General features: G+C 41.6%; 1 protein-coding gene and 1 long non-coding RNA gene across 12 annotated transcripts in view; both read right to left on the bottom strand.

The window, feature by feature from the left end:
* Positions 1 to 23714, bottom strand: part of LOC102407486 (phosphodiesterase 4D interacting protein) — a 240015-nt gene that overhangs the window by 118695 nt on the left and 97606 nt on the right. The gene's annotated exons all lie outside the window — the stretch shown is intronic.
* On the bottom strand, positions 14361 to 23195 carry LOC123465895. Its single transcript, XR_006641195.1, has 2 exons — positions 19898 to 23195; positions 14361 to 14622 (listed from the first exon to the last, which is right to left on the bottom strand). It is a non-coding gene; the product is annotated as an uncharacterized LOC123465895 (long non-coding RNA).

A 23714-nucleotide genomic window follows, 5' to 3' on the forward strand; every position in this document is an offset into this window, starting at 1 on the left:
ACATAGCAACATTCTAGAATAACTGAAAAAATTTTATCCATGATTTAATAAACAAAATGTGGTATATCCATACAATGGAATGCTGTTTGGCCATAAAAAGGAATGATATATGCTACAATACGGCTGATCGTTGAATACATTATGCCAAGCAAAAGCGGTCACAAAGCCACACATTGTATGATTCCATTTATATGAAATGTCCAGAGTAGACAAATCCAGAAAAATAAAGTCCATTGGTGACTGACTCAGGCTGGGGGAATTGGGGAGTGATGTTTAATGGGGAGGGGGTTTCCTTGTGGAGTGATAAAAATGTTCTAAAATTTACTGCCTTGATATTTGCACAACTCTGAATATTCTAGAAACACAGATGTATACATTAATTGTACACTTTAAATGAATGAATTGATTTGGTATGTGAATTTTATTTCAATTAAATTGCTATAAAATATTTTCAAAACCCCTAGGAAGTTACAGCGGTTATAATTAAATGGTAACAATGATTATTGTATATCATACATGCTCTTAGAACAGTCAGCACCTAAGGAACGTCATTATTGTATCTGAACTAAAGAGCAAAACTATACCTTGCCTTCAAGCATTTCTAGTGGAGGTTAGCACTGGGTATTTCAAAATCTCTTTCCAATCCTGGCCCTCCTCTCCAGCCCCTACAGTTACCACCCTATGAGGTACCCCTTCCTTATCCCTGGGATCAGAATGAATAGTCTCAAAACTGATCTCCCCAACCTCAGTCTCTCTGTAACAGGAGGGAAAGGGACAGGGAACAACTTTTCACAGAATGACACAGCTCAAGGACACAACGTAAATCACAAGAATCAAATGGGTTCAAGATGACAGACATGTGGACTTTAAGTAGACCTTGATCCTCAATTAGCAAGCTAAATGACACACCCAGAGGCACCATGACAGTCCCAAGGCACTGTCAAAAGACCAAGGAGTGGGCAGTGGCCCAATTCCTGGAAATTTCCACCCCTTCCCCAAAATAGTTGGAATAATCCTCCCACTCATTCAGTTCAGTTCAGTTCAGTTGCTCAGTCGTGTCTGACTCTTTGCTACCCCATGGACATCAGCATGCCAGGCTTCCCTGTCCATCACCAACTCCCAGAGCTTGCTCAAACTCATGTTCATTGAGTTGGTGATGCCATCCAACCATCTCACCCTTTGTCGTCCCCTTCTCCTGCCTTCAATCTTTCCCAGCATCAGGGTCTTTTCAAATGAGTCAGTTCTTTGCCTCAAGTGGCCAAAGTATTGGTGTTTCAGCTTCAGCATCAGTCCTTCCAATGAATATTCAGGACTGATTTCCTTTAGGACTGACTGGCTGGATCACCTTGCATTCCAAGGGACTCTCAAGAGTCTTCTTCAACACCACAGTTCAAAAGCATCAATTCTTGGGCGCTCAGTTTTCTTTATGGTCCAACTCTCACATCCATACATGACTACTGGAAAAACCATAGCTTTGACTAGATGGACCTTTGGCTGGCAAGGTAATATCTCTGCTTTTTAATATGCAGTCTAGGTTGGTCATAGCTTTCTTCCAAGCAGCAAGCATCCTTTAATTTCATGGCTTCAGTCATCATCTGCAGTCATTTTGGAGCCCAAGAAAATAAAGTCTCTCACTGATTCCATTGTTTCCCCATCTATTTGCCATGAAGTGATGGGACTGGATGCCATGATCTTAGTTTTCTGAATGTTGAATTTTAAGCCAGTTTTTTCACTCTCCTCTTTCACTTTCATCAAGAGGCCCTTTAGTGGCTCTTCACTTTCTGCCATAAGGGTAATGTCATCTGCGTATCTGAGGTTATTGATATTTCTCCTGGCAATCTTGATTCCAGCTTGTGCTTCATCCAGCTTGGCATTCTGCATGATGGTGGCTCAGACAGTAAAGCGTCTGTCTACAATGCAGGAGACCTGGATTCGATCCCTGGGTTGGGAAGGTCCCCTGGAGAAGGAAATGGCAATTCACTCCAGTACTATTGCCTGGAAAATCCCATGGACAGAGGAGCCTGGTAGGCTACAGTCCATGGGGTCGCAAAGAGTCGGACACGATTGAGCGGCTTCACTGCACTCACTCTGCATAAAAGTTAAATAAGCAGGGTGACAATATACAGCCTTAATGCACTCTTTTCCCAATTTGGAACCAGGCTGTTGTTCCATGTCCAATTCTAACTGTTGCTTCCTGACCTGCATACAGATTTCTCAGAAGGCAGGTCAGGTGGTCTGGTATTCCCATCTCTTTCAGAATTTTCCACAGTTTGTTGTGATCCACACAGTCAAAGGCTTTGGCACAATCAATAAAGCAGAAGTAGATGTTTTTCTGGAATTCTCTTGCTTTTTCTATGATCCAATGGATGTTAGCAATTTGATCTCTGGTTCCTCTGGCTTTTCTAAATCCCAGCTTAAACATCTGGAAGTTCACAGTTCACATACAGTTGAAGCCTGGCTTGGAGAATTTTCAGCAGTACTTTACTAGCATGTGAGATGAGTGCAATTGTGGACATTCTTTGGTATTGCCCTTCTTTGGGATTGGAATGAAAACTGACATTTCCAGTCCTGTGGCCACTGTTGAGTTTTCCAAATTTGCTGGCATATTGAGTGCAGCACTTTCACAGCATCATCTTTTAGTATTTGAAATAGCTCAACTGGAATTCCATCACCTCCTCTAGCTTTGTTCGTAGTGATGCTTTCTAAGGCCTACTTGACTTTGCATTTCAGGATGTCCCACTCATTAGCATATGAAATTACCCAGCCTATAAAAACTAACCACGTCATATTTTGTAGCCACACTTGCCCTCTGCAATGGCCCACACTCTGTATGTGGAGTGTGCCTTTCTCTGAATCTGAATAAATCCACTTCTTACCTATACTTTGTCTCTCACTGAATTCTTTCTGTGATGAGACATCAAGAACCTGAGCTTCATTTCCATGCTAAGTCCTTTCACTCATGTCCGATTCTTGCAACCCCATGTACTGTAGCCCGCCAGGCTCCTCTGTCCATGGGATTCTCCAGGCATGAATACTGGAGTGGTTTTCCATGCCCTTCTCCAGGGGATCTTTCTGACTCAGGAATCGAACCTGCATCTCTTGTGTCTCGTGCTTTGGCAGGCAGGTTCTTTACCACTAGCGCCACCTGGGAGCTTCATTAGGTCCTGAGTTTTGGCTGGGTTTGAGTACTGGTCACGTAGGTTCAAGTCCGAATCTGAGGTAAATGATTTCATCTCCACCATTTAAATTTCCCTAAAGTACATCTCTAATTAGTTTACTGCCTTTACTCAGAAATCTTTTCAAGGTTTTTAATTGAATAGCAATTAAATTTTACACAACTCAGCTTGAGAATGGAATCTACTCAAAACTGGACCTCAACTTACCTATCCGGCTTTGTCTGCTATCACACTCCACTAGCCCAGCTGGTGTTCTCCCACACGTCCTATGCTTTCCAACTAACACGTCACTATTCTCCCTTCAGCTTCATCATTCAATGCCATGTCCCGTGAGGCCTTACTTCACCTCCCCCTTAAAAATCATTTCTTTTGCCTCTAATTTTTCACAATTATCATTCTTTTTGTATTTCAATATTGACACACCATATAATGCTTTGTCTTTCTACCTGCCTTTTTATACTTCTGAATGACAGATTCCCTTGGGATAGGGAAAAACGATGGTGTGGTGGAACCAGCCAGATGTGATGACAAGCATGTCATTTTAATGCCTTTCAGCTCTGTGACGCTGGAACATGGGTTTTAGGACAGCAGACCTCAGAAGGCAGAAATCCCTTTCTGACACTTACTAACTGGTGACCTTTTTTGTGAGTTACTTAACCTCTTAGAACCTAATTTCGTCATCAATAAAATGGGATTATAAACATTACCTTGAGGGGTCTAGTGAGGGGTAAATGAGATAACCCAAGTACCCAGCACAGTGCCTGATTCAAACAGCTGGAGGCTGTGCCTAGGTGACGCCTTCGGTGCTTTGCAGCTGTGTGTGTAGTAACTGCGCTGGATGAGTGGGCTAACCAGCCAACCATCCAACCAAGCCACAGGAACACATGCACACAGGCAGAAGGATGATAATATGTTTGTTGGAGAAAAAGGAGATTGGATAATGCTGTCTGAGTGTGCTGTGGTGTGCTCAGTTATGTCTGACTCTTCGCTACCCTCTGAACTGTAGCCCTCGGGGCTCCTTTGTCCTTGGGATTTTCCAGGCAAGAATACTGGATTGGGTTGCCATTTCTTCCTCCAGGGAATACTTTCAAAGCAGGGATCAAACCCATGTCTCCTGCATCTCCTGCACTGGCAGGTGAATTCTCTACCACTGAGCCACCAGGGAAGCATGTATCTCTTAGAGAATATTTACAGTTTAAAACAGAGAAGGACTTTGAAGGCTTCAAATAAACAGTGTTTTGTACACTTTTTTTTGTGTAAGTATTTAAAACACTTTTTATCTGAAGTCTTTAAAAGACCTCTGTTTTAAACTGTGAAGATTCCCTAAGAGGTATATTATTAACCCACTGAAGATAAAAGGTTGCTAAAACTGAGACATGAAATGGAAAAATAACTTGCCCCAGCTCAACTCAAGTCACTAGTGGAATTACCAAACACAACTTAGAATGCCAGCCTCCTCTTCTACCTTTCATCCTCTCCCATAAAAGGGAGAAGCATTCTAGTCCTGTGCCTAGTCTTCTCCAAGACTCAGAAGCTCTAATTAAGATTTCCAGACCTTAAAATGGGCAGTTTAGAGAGAAAGGTGAGCATGGACCAAAGATTAGATGGTATTAGAAAATGATCTTAAATTGGTCCAGCCACTATGGAGAACACTGTGGAGTTTCCTTTAAAAACGAAACACAGAGCTCTTGTGGGCTTCCCTAGTGGTTCAGTGGTAAAGAATCCTCCAGCCAATGTAGGAGACTTGAGTTTGATCCCTGGGTCGGGAAGATCCCCTGGAGAAGGAAATGGCAACCCACTCCAGTATTCTTGCCTGGAAAATCCCATGGACAGAGGGGCATCATAGGCTACAGTTCATGGGGTCTCAAAGAGTCAGGCACAACTTAGCGACTAAACAGCAATAACAAAAGAGCTGTTGCAGGGAAGAGCCAATTTTGATTCCATGTTGGATTTGTTTCTTTGACTTTAACCTTTGCTTGTCATTGCTTTTATTATTATAACTGTACATAATTGCTCACCTCAGGGAACCCTGCCCCTCTGACTGACTGTTAAACTAGAGTGCCTTTGTTCAGCTCACAGGGAGATAATCTGACTCTGGTGGCTCCGAGGGTAAAGCGTCTGTCTGTAATATAGGAGACCCGGGTTCGATCCCTGGGTTGGGAAGATCCCCTGGAGAAGAAATAGCAGTCCACTCCAGTATTCTTGCCTGGAAAATCCCATGGACAGCGGAGCCTGGTAGGCTACTGTCCATGGGGTCGCAAAGAGTCAGACACGACTGAGCGACTTCACTTCACCTGTGAATAGGCTTCCCTGGTGGCTCAGATGGTAAAGAAGTTCAGAAGACCTGGGTTCAGTCTCTGGGTTGGAAAGATCCCCTAGAGAAGATAATGGCTACCCACTCCAGTATTCTTTGAACAGACTATTCCTTGGGGTTGCAGAGAGTCAAACAAGAGTACATAACTGGACAACTGACATTTTCACCTGTGAATGGTTGCAACATAGAGATTAACATATTCCCACCATAAGGTTGGCCATTCTAGGAGAGGTTTTCAAGAAAACGGTCTTCTTACTTTACTTCCTCAACTCCTCTCCATCTCTGTTCTATGAAAGAACCTGGCATACAGACCCTGACAAGATGGCTATTTTGAGACATTAATTTGCCATCTTCTTGGTCACTCATATTCCTTGCCTCAACACCTTGTCTCTAATGGCCTGTCGTGTAGTGAGCAGACGTTCACTATAGCACTATTTACAGTAGCCAAGACATGGAAACAGCCTGAATGTCCACTGACAGAAGAATGGATAAAGAAGATGCAATACCTATACACAATGGACTATTACTCAGCCATTAAACAGAATGAAATAATGTCATTTACAGCAACAAGGATGGGCCTAGAGATTTTCATATTAAGCAAAGTTAAGTCAGACAAAGACAAATATCATACATTATCACTTATATGTGGAATCTAAAAAATGATAGACATGAACTTATTTACAAAACAGAAATAGACCCACAGACTTAAAAAACAAACTTATGATTACCAAAAGGGAAAGAAAGGTGGGGGCAGGGATAAATTAGGAGGTTGGGATTAACATTTCCACACTTCTATAAATAATAAACAAGCACCTACTGTATAGCACAGAGAACTCTACTCAATACTCTGTAATGACCTATATGGGAAAACAATCTGAAAAAGAGCAGATATATGTATATGTATAACTAAATTTCTTTGCTGTATATGTGACACTAAAACAACATTGTAAATGAACTATACTCCAATGCAAAATTTAAAAATAAAGACAATTATTACATTAAAAAAAGAAATTATGTTATGGTTAAAAACAAAGCCCTTATTGGCTAGAAGTACATTCTGACGTCTTTTCAGATGCAGTTCTGTGATGTCTGACAGTTGCTGTGAGGAACCAAGAGGACAGAGTCAATAGGATGCTAGTAACTGTTGAAGTTGGTGACAGGTACATGGGTCCCCATACTCAGGATAGGTACATGGGAGCACTGTTCATTTTATCATTATCTGCTTTTGAAAATTTTCCCAATGAAAAATCAGAAAGGGTATTTTCATCATGAAAAGGTAGATGTCCATATTCTTTATTACTTTTACCTCTGGAATTCTCTAAATTATGGTCACAGATAGCAAAGAACACCTGGCTCCCTATACCTGTAGCAGCAGCTTTCAGCCACGGACTTACGTAAAACAGTGGTGCTGAGACTATTTCCCAATACTGAGGGATAAAGAAAGTACACCTGCCTCTTAAACCTGGGGGACTCAGAATACAACTTTGTCACGGGGAGAAAAGATCTGCAGAAATAAATGAGAAGCAAGGTTCTTCAGAGAAGAACCTGCAATTTCTTCAACTGGGCAGACCAAACTAATAAAAGCACAGTTCTCTCACTTGCCACCTACCCTCTTTCCAGTCTCCTTCAACTCTCACCCTGCCTCACACTCTCTCCTTCTCTCTCCCCCTCCCCCCACTCACCTCACCCAGCTGGAACAGACCCTTCTGGTCTGACACAGTGATGTCATCGGTCATTACCCAGAGGCTATCTTTTCTGAAAACCAGAGTTCTGAGTGATAATAGTTTATGGCAAGAGTTTCCAAGAGTCTGCTGACCTTCGGTGGGGCCACCTTCTTCAACTCTAAAAAAAGGGCGTCTGCTGATTGAGGAATCAATCATACAAGTGCCCTCGGACACCACCAAGGCTTTGTCTGAGCTGCTCTTAGCCTGTGATGTCTTCTGTCTTCTTTCTAAAACTGTTCTTAATTACATGCATGCTTGTGCATGCGCAATTGCTCTGTTTAAACATCCCCACCCGACCCCTTCCAGGAAACCGCCCAATCCCCCAGTCAGAACTTAACAACTCATTTCTCTTCACTCTCACTGAACTTGATTTGTCACTAAAACAACTATAATTTTGTATCCATACCAAGACTCTTCTGAAAGTGAAAAGAGGTGCTGTCACAAATATACCAGGACAACCAGCAAAATGAGGACTGTTCTGAGTAAACCAGGACTCGGTCATCTGACACCTAACTCTAGCTCAGCACTCACCTCACTCTGCTTTGATTAGGTATATAAAATGTCTGGCTCCCTGTCTAGATTTTAATATCTGGAGAAGGACTTTGCCCTCAGTGCATGCCAGCGTGCATGCTAAGTCACCTCAGTCGCGTCTGACTCTGTCCGGCCCCATGGACTGCAGCCTGCCAGGCTCCTCTATCCATGGGATTCTCTAGGCAAGAATACTGGAGGGTGTTCTTGGTTGCCCAGCCTTCCTCCAGGGAATCTTCCCAACCCAGGGCTCAAACCCACATCTCTTTTGTCTCCTGCATTGGCAGGTGGGTTCTTTACTACTAGTGCCACCTGGGAAGCCCTCAGTAGCTCTCAGTATATGTTTATGGAATAAACCCTTTATCATCTGTCTTAAATTGCTAACTTACATGTTCGTTACAGTGTTTATCCTCAGATTTGTGTGTGTGTGTGTGGAGTGTGTGTTGTGTGTATCAACTAATCTTCAAGCACTTTGGGGGAAGAGATTATGTCTTATCTTATATTTCATAGTTTGCTTAGTTAGGGGAAGAGCAAGAATTCAAAAAATGAAAAAGAAAGTTTGACAGCATACCAGTATACATTCATTGACAACATCAGCAAGTAAGCTATGTATCAGAGATTAACACTTGCAAGAAACAAAGTGCTTTTTGGTGTGCTAAGAAGTGAATTAGGGTCACTGAATGAAGGAAATGAGTATTACATCAGTAGGAAACAAGCCAGGGAGAAGCAGGCCTTCCACAGAAGAGCCTTTATTTGGAACAAAAGTAAATATGGCCAGATCTTACTCTAAATCAATTCTGTAAACTATAGGAATTCCAAAAAAAAAAAAAAAATAGGAATTCAAAAATTATAGTAGTTTAATAGGAGGAAGAGTCTCAAACTCTTGACAGCAGATCCTCTTATAATTTGATTATTAACCCAAATGGAAAAGTGACTCTGGTGGATGGGTTTTATTTTAAAATGATTTCTTCTCTTTTTAGAATGATATCCCTTCTAGGAAAAATGTGGTTCAGAAATATTTTTTGTTCCCAGTGTATTTCTTTTCCAGACTTCTCTGATACCCCTGGGGCAAAACATTAGCTCTATAACACAGGATGAAGTACTGAGTATTTTCATAAGGGGTTCTTCAATCTGTCTCCAACAAGGGACAAAGGGTTGGTCCCTACACAATCCCTAGAAACAACATTTTAGTAGCTTCCAAGTGAGTTGTTTTGTAGATGAGATTTCTTTTCACTCACCTAATTTTAAAACAAAAATAGAACCCTAGAAGGTCTAAATATTTGGCTCTTTCATTAACTGTGTGACCTTGGACTAGCCACCTCCAGAGCTTTATATTTTTATCCAATCAGTTAATTTGAATCAGAGCCTCTCCCTCTTGCCCATAAGAATTATAATACCACTTGCATTGCTCATCTTCTCTGTTGATGTGAGATGTTTAGCCGGAAGGTGTTCAAATGCAAATCATGGAAGTTCTCAGACCCTCAGATGGAGGAAAGACTTTATTCAGAGATGCAATTTCTGCCTTTGTACAGATTCCAGGTTCACTGCCATTCATGAGTGCAGTTAAGCCCCACATTAGACACGTCGGCCGTCCCAGCATACGACAAGAAGAGCTCACCGCCAGGGAAAAGACAGTAGGGTGCTGTGTCCCCAGCCTCAGTAATCAGAAGACTACAAGGCCAGGCGCTCTCCTGCCAGAGACTGCTTTAGTGTCCAGTCCCCCAAAGAAAGGGAAAAAAAACAAGTGGAAAGTTTCAATTTATACAATACAAAATACAAGGACCTACATCCAGATGGCAGAACTCTTTCAGGTCACTCTTTCAAGCCCAACCCACATCAGTCCATTGTAGAGGCCCGAAAACGATACCAATCCCTCCCCAGCCCAATTTACCTTGATGAGACAAACACAGACATCCACCTGTGAGTGAGCACTGAGGCTTACTTCTACGTGGCCAGGTTATTTGGACTCAGCCAGAGTGCACGTGTGTATACATGCATGTGTGTGCATGTGTGCATACATGTGAGAAAGGGAGACAGAAAGGGTGCTGCCTGGACAGAGACAGGTAGCTAATTTGTGAGATGGTAACATTTGTTTATTCACTTTTTTTAAATCAAAAATTTACTGAGCATCTCCTTTGTATATGTAAGGCACTCTAATAAGTACTAAAAAGAGCAACGCAGACACAATCAGTCCTCAGGGAATTTACAGCCTATGGGGCAATCAAACAGACAATTATAGTAGACTGTGATAAACAAGAGACCCAGAATCAAATAGATGTATGGAAACACACACAGGTGGCAGATAAAAATAGTAGCAGACACATAAATCAATGCAAATGCATCCTATAACTCCTAGCTTCAGCCTCCAAAGAAATGTCCCTAGATTTAACTCAAGATGTGTCGTACCTTGAGCTGCCCTTCTCAGTCACCCAGTTCTAATCTTTTAGGGAGGAGGAATATAAACCCGAAACTACTGAGCTGCAGAGGGAAAATAAAGAATCCTATACTTAGTGCAGTGGTTTGGTGAAGAGTACAGACTTTCGAACTAAATCGGCCTGGGTTCAAATACTTACTCTGTCACATTGCACCAGGTTGAATTATACGAAAGTGCAGATAGTCAACCCTTTTTTTTTTTTCTATGATTTCACATAGTTCCACAGAGTTCATCCTCTATATTCTAAGCAAATTATTTAACCTAAGCTGTAGTTTCTTCAGGTTCTTATAATCACCAACTTTCAGGGATACAGTGAAAATTAAATGAAAAGATGTAAGTAAAAATACTTCATATAATAGGTGTTCAATAAATATTAGTTTCCCCAAAGGCAGTAAGATGTATGAATCATAAGGAGATTTCTGGTCAACCCTGAATTTAGAAACTCAAGAAAGAAAGATTAAAATTAGGTTAAATGATAAAATGATAGATTAAAATTTTGGATTTTGATGTGGGGGAGGTTGTGTGTTGGGAGAGGGGCAGGGGGCATATGAGAATTCTCTGCGCCTTCTGTTTAGTTTTGCTGTGAACCTAAAACTGCCCTAAAAAAAATAAAATTAATCTTAAAATATGGGGAAAGATATGAAGTGTCCTGGGCATGCTTTATTTAGACTCTGAGCTCAGAGGTCCCAATATACACACTGCCTTGGTGTTCACAATGATCTCCAACTTAAAACTCTTCTCAGTCTCTCTGTTAAAATCTTGGTCGAGTCCCAGAAGCCTCTGTTGATCTGGCCCAACTGAACTAGCAAGTGAGAAAACATCTATATAAATACCAGTGATCTCAGTGAGTCTCTCCCCGTCCCCAGCACATTCCTTAGCAGGACGAACCTCTCCCTCTCGACCGGAGCCTTTCTGTTCACAAATAGGACTGGCTGGGCCTAATTTAGAAAAGTGCAGGCCTCTTATGAAAGTCAGGGGTGAGGCTGGAGCCCCTGCAATCCCAGGACACCTCGTGTGGAGACAGGAACCCGGCCCCACAGAAGGTGCTGAAAGGGGTGCTCAGAATGACTAGTTTCCATCAGCTGTTTAGAAACTGGAGTTCAGAGGAGCCATCTTGTGCTTTAATTTCCCTTTGGGCAGCAGGTATAGAAGTGGGATAAGTGGAAATTTACTTTGAAGTTATAAAGCATAAAAAATATATTAATTTTTCTGCAGATAAATTGGTGTATAAACTTAGGCCTCCTAAATATTTTAAAATTCTCTGTGGCACCTAACATGATCTGACATTTATCCCAAAATTCAGCTCTCAGTTCTAGATTGACACTTGCTTTGATCTACTTTCCAAAAAAATAATGCCACTCATTGGTGTTCTGCAAAATCCAGGACAGTTTTTCTTACACTGAAACTCACACTACAAAATGGGATCTAAGTTCTAACACTTGGCAGTCACTGCTCCCTTGGAAGCCTAGCTGTGTTCTGAAGTCCTAGTATCAGGCAACTCCTCCGAAGTTATATCTGTGCCTGAGACCAGAGAGAAATTTAGACTGAAGATGCTAAGCTGTGTCATCCATGATGGCAGTTACTGAACACTTCAGGTGTGCCTACTCTAAAATGAGATGTGCCATAAGGATTTCAAAGACTTAATACACACTGGATTGCAAAGACTAACTGCAACAAAAGAATACAGAATCTTAATAATTTTTAATGTTGATTTCATGTTGAAATGATATTTTGAATATGTTCTTAACATTAACTGACTTTTAATGTGGCCGCTAGAAAATTTTAAATTACATCTGTGGCTTACATTAAATTTCTCTTGGACAGTGCAGCTCTATAAAATGTTAGGAAAAAAAGAGGCACTAGTTTTAAGTGCATTAAATGAGGACATGTCCTACTAGCATGGATGACCACAATTAATCCCATGGTCTAAGAGTACCTGTATGAATTTTTTGCGCTTATGGTATTCATCAATCAGGGCTTCCCAGGTGGCTCAGTGGTAAAGAATCCACCTGCCAATGCAGGAATTGTGGGTTCAGTCCCTGGGTCAGGAAGATCCCCTGAAGGATGAAATGGCAACCCACTTCAGTATTCTTGCCTGGAAAAATCCCACGGACAGAGGAGCTGGGCAGGTTATGGTCTATGGGGTCACAAGAGAGTCAGACATGACTTTGTGACTAAACACCAACAACATGATATTCATCAATCAACAAAATACAGAAGTGACTCTAACTAATTATAAATGGACCAAAATTATTTAGAGGGTGATAACAGGCACCACACTGAAGGACTGAGATCACAATACGACTCAAATTATGCTCAGACACTAAACTGCCAGTGTCGGGGGGCAGGGACTCCCTCTATCTTCTCACCACTTTTTCCCCATTACTAGCATGATGCCCACACACAGAAGTGCCCAAACGTGGAAGATAATTATATATTTATCAAATGAATGGGTATTGTTAAAAATAAAAACCTAACTCAGTCTTCAAACAATTCTCACTGTAAAGAATTTTCTCTGAACTGTTTCTTTTCTCCATTTGTTCACTTCCTACTTCTGCTAACCATTCTCCCGGAGAGACTTCTGAGTTCCAGGAAGAGTTGGAGATTCACCTGGAGTACTCCAAAGCCAGTCTGTGGGCTCTCTGGTGGAGGAGACAGCCAAGGATGGAAAGAAGGTCTCCTCTTTCACCTGTGCAGATGAGCCTTTTTGCAGCTTCCAGGGTGTTTGCAATCAATCAACACAAACTTTCTGAGTCTCGATTATGGGCTCAACAATGTTGAAGAGAATGTTGAAGGCAATAGAGTAAGTTGGAGATCAATCCAACCCATAAAGTGTTTATAATCTAGAAGGAGAGATAAAAAATGTACACACAGAAAGATAATTGCCAGCCAGGGGTTAAACACATGTGCCAAATTATGTATCTAAACACCAATGTCTAAAAGAGTGCAAAGAGTAAAAGATGGTTTCAGGCAGTGGCGATGAGGAAAGGTCCACCTGGGGAAGTGGAATCTAAGTTGGACTCTGAAACCTGAGTAGGGTTTGAATAAGCAGAGAAAAAGGATACAGGTATTCCAGGTGTGAACAAAGGATGTATCAGCAGGAATTGACACACATGAGGGAGACTGAATCACTCTAGGAACGTGTCTTAAAATACCTAGTGAGAGAATAATGCTTGCTTCCTACTTCACTGAGAATATTGAAGTTACTAGAAGAAAACCCTTGACAGTCTCCTACCACCGTATCTATCCATCTACCAGCATCTGTTCTCACAGACTTTCTGCTTGTGGCCACAGGTCAGCTAGCCAAGCTCCTATCTAAAGCCAAACCTTCCACTTAAGCATTAGGTCCCATTCTCTCTACTTCTCAAAAACAATATCCAGAAAGTCTTGTCCATCAATATTTTACTCTGTATAGGAAAATTCTACTGGTATACAACATGCTATTATTATTCATCTATGTTTTAAAAAGTCTTCTATGGACTCCTCACCCTTGTCACTGTTCCATTTCTTTGCTCTCCTTTGCAACAAAACTTCAACACAATCAGTCGTACTCATCGACTCCAATTCCTCTCCTGCCATTTTTTTGTTAAACTGACTGCAGTCAGGCTTTTGCCTCCACCACTCTACGGAAACATTCATGTTGCAAAATCCAAAGGTCAATTCTTAGTCATCATGCACTTGAGCAATGAGCAGCATTTCAAAAGGTTGATCCCTCTCTCTTCCACTGTATGTTCTCTTTACTTGGCTTCTGGGATCTACACTCTGTGGGTTTTCTTCCCACTTCACCAGTTACATATTCTCCATTTCCTTTGCTGATGCTTCCTCCTCTCCTCAAACTATCAACATAGTCTGGGGCTTAGTCTTTGATCCTTTTAGCTTCTGCATTGGTAGATCTAACTCCCTTAGCAATCTGTACAGTGTTAAAAAGGAGTAAACTACTGACTCAAATAACATGGATGAACATCAGAATCATTATGCTCAGTGAAAGGAGCCCAACTCTAGACTCTATATGATTCTACTCGTACAAAATCCTAGAATAGAGAAAAACTAAGCTGTAGACAGAAAGCAGATCAATGGTTTTCAGCAGTCCAAGATGTAAAAGAACTGGCACCAGTGGGACACACGGCAACTTTAGAGGGGGATGGAGATGTTTCAGTTCTGGGGTAATTGTTACATGGGTGTATATATTTGTTAAAATTCAAACTGTACACTTTATTAACTTGATTTAAACAAAAAGATGAAAACAGAACTGATAAAGGAAATGGCCATGCAAATAGCCAAGTACAAAGGGTGAGTAAGGAGCTCAGCACCAGGACCACCAGTGAGGTGGAGGCACTGCCTCAGGTCAGCCTTAAGGGCTGTAAATGCTTCAACAGTAAAACACAGGCATAAATCTTCCTCCATTGCTCATTCTTGTGTTTATTGACTCCCCATCCCATCTCATATCTGTAAAACAAAGACACAAAAAGGTACGGGAGGATCATGTGGTGGACAGACTCTAACAGGGCTCCCCATGATCCCTGCCTTCATGTTCATGCTTTCGTGTAATCCCCACCCCCCGAAGTTTGGCAGGGTGTGTAACTTGCTTTCAACCAATAGCATAGGGCAAAGGTGACTGACTTCCCCTAGAGCTTCTCCTTGCTGACTTGATAAAGTAAGCACACATGTGGGGAAAGTCCACATGGCAAGGAACAATACAAGGCTTCAAAGAACTGTGGGCAGCTCTAGCCAAGATCCAGCAAGAAGTCTGAGCCCTTAGTCCTACAAGGAAATAAATTCTGCCAACAATTCGAGTGAGCTCAGAGGCAGATTCTTCCCTAGTCAAGCCTCCAGATGAGAATTCAGACTGGCCAATTCTTTGATTGTAGCCTAGTGAAGCCCTAAGCAGGAAAGTTGGCTAAAGTGTGCGTGAGGACTTCCCTGGTGGTCCAGTGGCTAAGACTCCATGCTCCCAATGCAGGGACCCAAGTTCCATCCCTGGTCACGGAACAAGATCCTACATGCCGCTATAACTAAGACCCAGTGCAGCCAAATAAATATTAAAAAAAAAAAAAAAAAAAAAGCTGTGCCTGAACTACTGACTCACATAAACTGTGAAATAATAAATATGTATATGTTTTAAAAATCACTTTCTAAATGTGGCCTCTCCTGACCACACTTTAATGCTGTAATCTGCCCTCTACTCTTATGCTTTTTAACCCCCGTATTCTACTTTTACCCCACCATGAGAACTTCTCACTTTCCAGCATTCTACATATGTTATTTAAGATTTATTATTTATTGTCTGTTTCCTCACAGTAGAATATAAATTCCATGAGGGCAGAAATGCTCATCTGTTTTGTTCATTTATATGTAAATATATACATATACATATATACATACAAACTGTATATATTAATATAAATATATTCCAATCACCTCCCATAGCACCTGGAACGTAGCAGGTATTCCTAAATAGTTTCAAATGAATGAGGACTAATGCTTAGATTTCAACTAGGACCAAGTATTTTTATTCTTGCAGAGACAGAGCATAGCTAATCACTGTCACATACCGACGCTTCTAAAATTTACTCTTAGGTGACCTCTGAGTCTGATCTTCTTCAAATTAAAAATCCCAATTCCACTGCCCTATTATCATAAGCCTAATTTTTTATTTTTTAAGTTTGACTATTCCCCAATTTCCTCTGAATTTCTGGAGGTCTATACCAGGCAGCTCAAGTCTGACAGGGCAGTGTACGGGGATAAGGACAGCCCAGTTTCTATTATGCTCCATATGGCAATTTGTACCTGTTTAACGAGTAAAACAAGGTCAATGCCACCTTTTAGGGCAGATACATCAATGAGACAATGCCACCACTTCCTGCCACAATCTCAGTGAAAAGCACCATGAAAATGGATAGCATTTCTCTAGAGATCTTTCTTTTCTCTTTAGTCAGACCTTAATACAATGTAGAGTTATTCACCAAAAAAAAAAAAAAAAAAAAAATCATTTGCATTTGAATGAGTAACTAACTTTAGATTCTAAAGGATGTGCCAAGACCTTGCTTATTAACTGAATTTAGGCCATGCAGCTGCTAGGATATCAGGTATACTCCCCTGAGGTTATTAATGGCAAATTTGGTTCTGTGAAAACGGGACAAGACACTAACTTCATAGGGCTATTATGCAGTTGGGATTAAATATATGTAAAATGCATAGCATAGTGGCTGATGCATAGTAAATACTAAATGGACTCCCTCCTCCATAGGGTTTAAAGCAAAGCATTTAGCATTTATTTTCTATGTGTATGCAGGTAGACGTAAGAGTTGGGTCCCTGGTTGAGAAGATCCCCTGGAGGAGAACACAGCAACCCACTCTAGTATTCTTGCCTGGAGAATCCCTATGGACAAACGAGCCTGGCAGGCTACAATCCATGAGGTCGCAAAGAGTCAGACATGACTGAGCAACTAAGCACAGCCTATCAAGACCCTCAGACACTGGTGACATACTTGGACACTTTGAAGAGGTAGGGAGAACAGGAGAGCAACAAGGGAAGGGAGAATTAGGAAGTGAGCCCTGAGTGTCAAAGGAAGGTAGAGAAAGCACGAGGTGGTGTTCTAACTGATCACCACCCTCCACCTGCCACAGTTCAGGCAAGCCCCCAAGTGACTCCTACAAACCAAGCTTTCCATAGCTTAAGGAACCTCTCTACTCTCACCCCCAGCTTTGGAGAATCTGACAGGGAACAGTACTACTATCCTGACTCCGAGTTCTCTGAGTCTTCAAATGGTTTGGCAGCAACCTGGGTTTCTCCATAATCTCATAGCTTGGAAGGGATGGGAGAAAAAAATAAGACTTCAATAGAGACTGCTCCCTGCCTCTAAGGGTTCTCCTCCTCCAAGCCCCAGAGGTCCAGCACCATTGTTTGAGTTCTGTGCCAGGAAGACTCTAGGATCCAGCTCTGGACTCTGCTGCTCCTGACTATAAAACAGAGTGATGGCAACACATCATGACATCAATTGAGTTGTGCTGGGTGGGAAGGACAAGGGTTATGTTTGTACGGAGCTTGACTAGAGAGAATCAGGATAGAGGAGTCTGATGGAGTATGTCTCAGAGTGGCACGTCACCTATGAGGCCTCAGGAAGAAGCTCTGAAATCTATCAAAGAAAAGTGACCCAGAAGGACTAGCCTACTTCAGGCATTCAGACAGTGCCCAGAACCTCTTTTGGCAGCTCCAGGTCATGGTGTTTATGCTCACAGCCTCGCTCCACCCACCCCAGGGCCTTAGAGGAGGGCTTCCTCCTCAAGCCTCCATCCATGTGGCTAAGGCTCTGTGTACAGAAAGAGGTAGAATCCTGCCCTGCATGCCAGTGGGGCCTTATGTGAGGGTGAAAGATGAAAAGCTAGCGTGACAAGGCAGCCGGTGCCTTTCATTCACTCCCAACCTCTTGGAGCCAAGTTTCCAAATAACAGGGATGATAACTGCCCAGTGCAGCCCAAAGTCTTTTCTAAAGTTGCCTGGCAAAGAGCCAACTGACTATTACTTAGCTCTCTACAGAACAGCATGTACCAAGCCAGATTGCTGTCTTTCTGTGTGGGTGGATTAGCTGCTACCTAACATGATAGGGTAGGCCCCTTTCCAGTTTGCACCAGCCCCCTGCTCAGTACCTTCTCCATGGTCAACAGAGCCTCATTTCTCTAGGAGGCTGAATTTGCTTAGATGAGATGGCAGGGGCCAGAGGAGGAAGCATAACCCACTGCCTCCTGCCGTCAAAGTTCCCAATGGCTTTTGGAAACATATAATAATGAAATGCCTACAGAAGGGATATGTAGGCTGAATAACTAAATATTTTCTTTTGATAGCAGGCACAGGATACGGAATCAATTATCAGTGAAGAACTCTTGCTTCTGCTGTATATACTCTATTTTAGGCCAGTAATACAAAAGGAAAGAAAGTCTAAACTTCTGATAAGCATATAGATTCCTTGAGCTTTTGCTGAAGGCCATGCAAGTCACTGCAAGTGCCTGAACAGGAAGCAAGGCCTCGTGGATTCTAGGTTCAACCTGATGGTTAAGTTGCTGTGTGATCTTAGGCAAGTTACTTTACCATTCTGAGCCTCAGCCTCATTATATTTAAAATAAAAGATTTATTCATTTGGGAAAGCTGTTGTTGTTGTCCAGTTGCTAAGTCATGTCCAACTCTTTGCAACCCCATGACTAGAACATGCCCGGCTTCCCTGTCCTTTACTATCTCCTGGAGTTTGTTCAAACTCAAGTCCACTGAGTCAGAGATGCCATCCAACCATCTCATCCTGTGTCACCCCCTTCTCCTCCTGCCCTCAAAGTAAATACAGTATATAGGAACTCTATATTTTTGCAACTATTCTGTATGTCTAAAGTTATTTTAAAATAAAAAGCCTTCCTAAAATGTGAAGGGGGTTATCTCCAGGATCTTTTACAACTCTAAACTGTGATTCTATGTTCTTATTTATCTCCCTTCAAGTGAAAGTAATTTTCCAGCTTTCCAAATATATACCAAAGCAGAATTTTCAGATCCACTCACGACCACAGACAAGATGAAGCACAAACCTATTTTCTGCTTTTAACATATTCTATACACTGGGCAAAAACTGAATTCTCCAAAAGCATATTAAAAACATTCCATCCATATCCTCTTTGTCCTTGCAAACAAATTCATCCAGTTGGGAAAAGCTGTTTCTGGCAGTCCATGATTACTGAATCTCAATTTTTCCCTAGCAACTGGGCTAATTATAACTGCAGCTACCTGGTAACAGCGCTAGGTTTTCCTGACATTGGCTGGCAGTCTTAAAGCCATCTCAGTTCTGCTGGCACCTCACTTCCCGAGTCAGCATCAGGGGGACTGGGAGAAGGGAAGTGGCTATCTTAGCTAGAGCGAGAATATCCAAAGATTTGGCTGCTCAAAATTACAGAACTGCAGAGCTGGGAGAGACGTCAGTGTCAATCCCAGTCCGGCCCACACATTTTATACATTAAGAACCAGAGACCCAGAAAAAGCAACTTGTCAAAGCCAGAAACCTGGCTGTCTTCTTGGTTCCTTTCCCTCCACCCTCTTCCATTACCAAGTCCTACAGATATTTTACCTCCCAAACATTTCATAGACCAGCTCCCTCCCCTCCATTCCTACTGCCACGGCCTTCATCTAGGCCCACATCATCTCTTGGTTGGCCTCTCTGTTCTCCTGACTTCCTGCCTTATCATCCTTGAATCCATCTTCCTCTCCCACCAGAAGGATCTAGCATGTTTCCTGCTTAAGTATGGAGTCCTGCCCCAAGGCCACAGGTGCGAGGCCTTGTACCAAGGCCACAGAACCAGAGCCCAGAACCAAGGTCACCTCTGAAGCTGACTGAGCCCTCTGTAACTGTTGCCAAAAGCCCCGGTGATCAGCAGGCTTCCTGACTCCAAATTAGGCAAAAATGCCCACTCCAGTAGTCATCCAGTAGTGCCCTAACCAATCACCTAATGCCAACCTTCCAGCAGGAATTTTGTCCAGAGGCTACAAAACCTGCCTACTAACCTATGAAAAGCATCGACTTTCCCTGATCTGTCAGGAGGTTGGCCCGCTGTGATTGCAGTGCCCACATTATCTCTGCTCTTTGTTCTTAATAAACTCACTCCCTTCTGAACTGCTCTGTGTCTGGAAATTCTTTTCCAACCCACTTTTGGATTGTCTCAACATTAAGGCCCATAAATGACTTCCTACCTGCCCTCCGCAGGATGAAGTCTACGGTCTTTAAAGCAGCACAAAGGATTATGTCCATCATACCCTTCAGCCTCATTCTACGTTGAGAACTCAAATTTAGCAACAAAAGACCACTTAGAATTCTCCATACACACACATACTATGTGGTTTCTTGTCTTTAAGCTTTTGCTTCTTTGCTTTTACCACCTCCTCTCTCCCACTGATTAACCAATGCTTACTCTCCTTTGAAGACAAAGCTCAGGGGTCCTCAATGAATCCTTTGTAGATTTTCCTTCAGTCTATTCTATTCAGCTGGGTTAGAGAGGCCTCATTTGAGTTCTTTATACTCATACTATCTCTATCACTGCCTCCTATCAGACTCTGTTATCACTTGTGTCTTATGCATGTTTGAAGCCCCAACTTCTAGCACAGTACTTGGAATATAGTAGGTGCCAAAATAATGTTTATTAATGCATGAATGGATGAATCCAAAGCTCCCCATTATCTGTCTCCTGCTTACCTTTCCAGTCTCATCTTACCACCACAAGTTCTATTCATATTGAAAGATCTGAAGTGTGCTAAGCATGCAATGCTTTTTCATGCTTCCAGAGTGTTAGTCGCTCAGTCATGTCTGACTCTTTGCAACTCTGCCAGGCTATAGCCCACCAGGCTCCCCTGAGTATGAGATTTTCCAGGCAAGAATACTGGAGTGGGTTGCCATTTCCTTCTCCAGGGGATCTTCCCAATCCAGGGATCAAACCCAGGTCCCCCAAATTGCAGGCAGACTCTTTACTATCTGAGCCACCAATCCCCTTTTTAAGCTTCTATGCCCTTGTAAATACTGTTTCTTCTGCATGAAATGCTTTATCCCATTCCTTGTTCTATTATTTCTTATGATTCAATGCAAACTTCACATGCTTGGCAAGGACTTTCTTGGAGAATTTAATTGTCATCCTTAGTATTATAAAACAATTGGTACATACCTCTATGGTAGCCCTTATTATACCATTTTTATGTATTTATGGATAACTTTCTCCACCAGCACTTAGCACAGTAGCACTGGCATACAGTAGTCAGTAGATGTTTGAATTACTGAACGAATGTGTACAGACATGAGTAAATGAATGGCTAAGGTGATAATATGAACAAAGTAAACATTTGAGACGGGAATTTAAAATGCCTATTTTTTCAACTATATCATGCTGCTTTTATCAGTGTGTAAACATGAATACACATAGCTAAGAAGAAGTGGCTTTGTGATAAGATCATGTAGAAGTATAAATTATATAGACATAGCTAAGGAGCTAGTTGAGAGTGGTTTAAAATTAAATGAGGCTCCAGATTTAGTTTTAGATTTGTTTCCTAGTGATTGGAAGAATACGTCTTAAATATTCAAAGGAAAAAAATTTATCTTCCTAACAGGTAAGTATTATGACATCTAATTAAGAGCTCTTAAAAATGAGAAGAGTTGTGTTATGCAAAAACCGGGGGGAAAAGTTATTTTTGTTAGGGATTTCACAAAATTTTAAAGGGACTGTGACAGTTATGGGAGAGTTGCTTTTAAAAAATTTAGTGGAAAATATACTTAATATAAAACTTGCTATTTTAACCATTTTTAAGCATACAGTTCAGTGACATTAAATACATTAATACTGTATAACCAACCATCTCCAGAACTTTCCCCCTGGATTTATATCCATTAAACAATAAACCCCCAATTCCCTACCTCCCCACAGCCCCTGGCAACCACCATTCTCTGTCTCTATGAATCTGACTGCTCTGGGCCCTACACAAGGAAAATCATATATTTATCCTTTTGTGAGTAGTTCATTTTACTTGGTATAACATCCTTTAAGTTCATTCATGTGTCAGAGCTTCCTTCCTTGGCTAGGCAATATCCCATGGTATGTATACACCACATTTTGTTTATCCATTTATCTGTCAATGGATATTTAGGTTGCTTTTACCTTTTGGCTAATGTGAAAGGTGCTGCTATGAATGTGGATGTACAAAGATCTGTTCAAGTCCCTACGTTCACTTACTTTGGGTATATACCTAGAATTGGAATCGCTGCATCATATAATAATTCTATGTTCAATTTTTTGAAAAACTGTCACACTGTTTTCCACAGTAGTGACACCATTTTCCATTCCCAAGCAGCTATACACAGGGTTCCCACTTTCTCCACATCCTGACCAACACATGCTATGTTCAGTCTCTGTTTTGTTTTTACCCAAGACATTTTAATGGGGGTGAAGTTTAAAAATTTTTAACCAAAAATACAAATACTGGTTACAACTATTTAATGAATGAAGTCTCCCTACTTTCTTCCTACTTCTACTCCCCCAAAGAGGAAATCACAAGCAAGGCTTCAAGAACCTCAGAAAGCAGAGAGTGAGGCGTCAGCACACACAGACTGTGTTCATACCAGACTTCTACAGAAGTGTTTAAAAATAGTTTGGCCAAAGTAGCCCTTATTTCTCTCTCTTTATTCACCTTTCCCCCTTCCTTACTATACGTATTTCTTAAAGTTCACATAAGTAAAATACAGGGGGAGAAAACTTAGCAGCTGACTAAACAAGGTATCCAACTATAAAAAGAAGACCGAGTCAGCTCTGTTAAATATAAGAAAAGCACTCACTCGGCAACAGCAGCCGCAACAGTCACTTTAGACAGTAATCCGAGAAGGTATACACCCTCCAGGTATGCAGGGCCGCAATAATGCTTTACAGTGTTCGAACATCTAACACATTAAACAAGCCCACATACAGGGAGCAGGGCAGGACAGGAATTCATGCCTCCTTCTTAGGAAACAAGTTTCAATGAAGTTAAGAACCAGGCCAAGGAGATGTAGTGGGAGAAAGGTGGAGTCAGAATTCAAGTATTCTGAGTCTAAAACTTCTGTCCCTACATTTTTATATCCCTCAAAGATACTTGTCTTTCTGTAATCACCTTCCATTGGTTCAAGTCAAGGTTCCTAAATTATATGGCCTGATGGAGCTCCTTGGGACTTCACTGAACTTTTGGGGGCCTGGTCTGTACGTACACTATTACTCATCACATTTCCCAAAACCTAAAGACATCATGTTAGGACCAAAGAAAATTAGTCATTGAGCCAAAAAGAAATCCAATAAAGACAGTAAATCTTGAAATTCTCATATAAGGAAAAAAAGTATCACTATGTGGGCTGATTGACTGGAGACCAAACCAGTCAATCCTAAAGGAAATCAACCCTGAATATTCATTGGAAGGATTGTTGCTGAAGCTGAGGCTCCAATACTTTGGCCACCTGGTGCAAAGAGCCAACTCACTGGAAAAGACCCTGATGCTGGGAAAGATTGAGGGCAGGAGGAGAAGGGGACGACAGAGGATGAGATGGTTGGATGGCATCACTGACTCAATGGACATGAGTTTGAGCACACTTCGGGAGATGGGGAAGGACAGGGAAGTCTGGTGTACTGCAGTCCATGAGGTCACAAAGAGTCGGAAACGACTGAGGACTGAACAGTAACAACAAATGTGGGGTGATGGATGTGAACTAGATTTACTGTGGTGATCATCTCATGATATATATGTGTGTGTGTATTTATCTATATAGGATTGTTATGTTGTACACCTGAAACTAATGCAATGTTAATTATATCTCCATTAAAAAGAAACATAGGTCTTAAAAAATAAACTAAATAAGCTGAATTTAGAACCAGACCAAGCTCCAAAGATGATAAAAAAAATTTAATTATAACCAATCATAGTCATAATAGTAGTTTCTGTGAAAGCAAAGGACTTTGTACTATGACTAAATAAAATGTTTTATTAAAAAACTTAACAAACTCAGCCT

This window comes from Bubalus bubalis, chromosome 6 (assembly GCF_019923935.1).
Source record: "Bubalus bubalis isolate 160015118507 breed Murrah chromosome 6, NDDB_SH_1, whole genome shotgun sequence".
NCBI classification, from domain to species: Eukaryota; Metazoa; Chordata; class Mammalia; order Artiodactyla; family Bovidae; genus Bubalus; species Bubalus bubalis.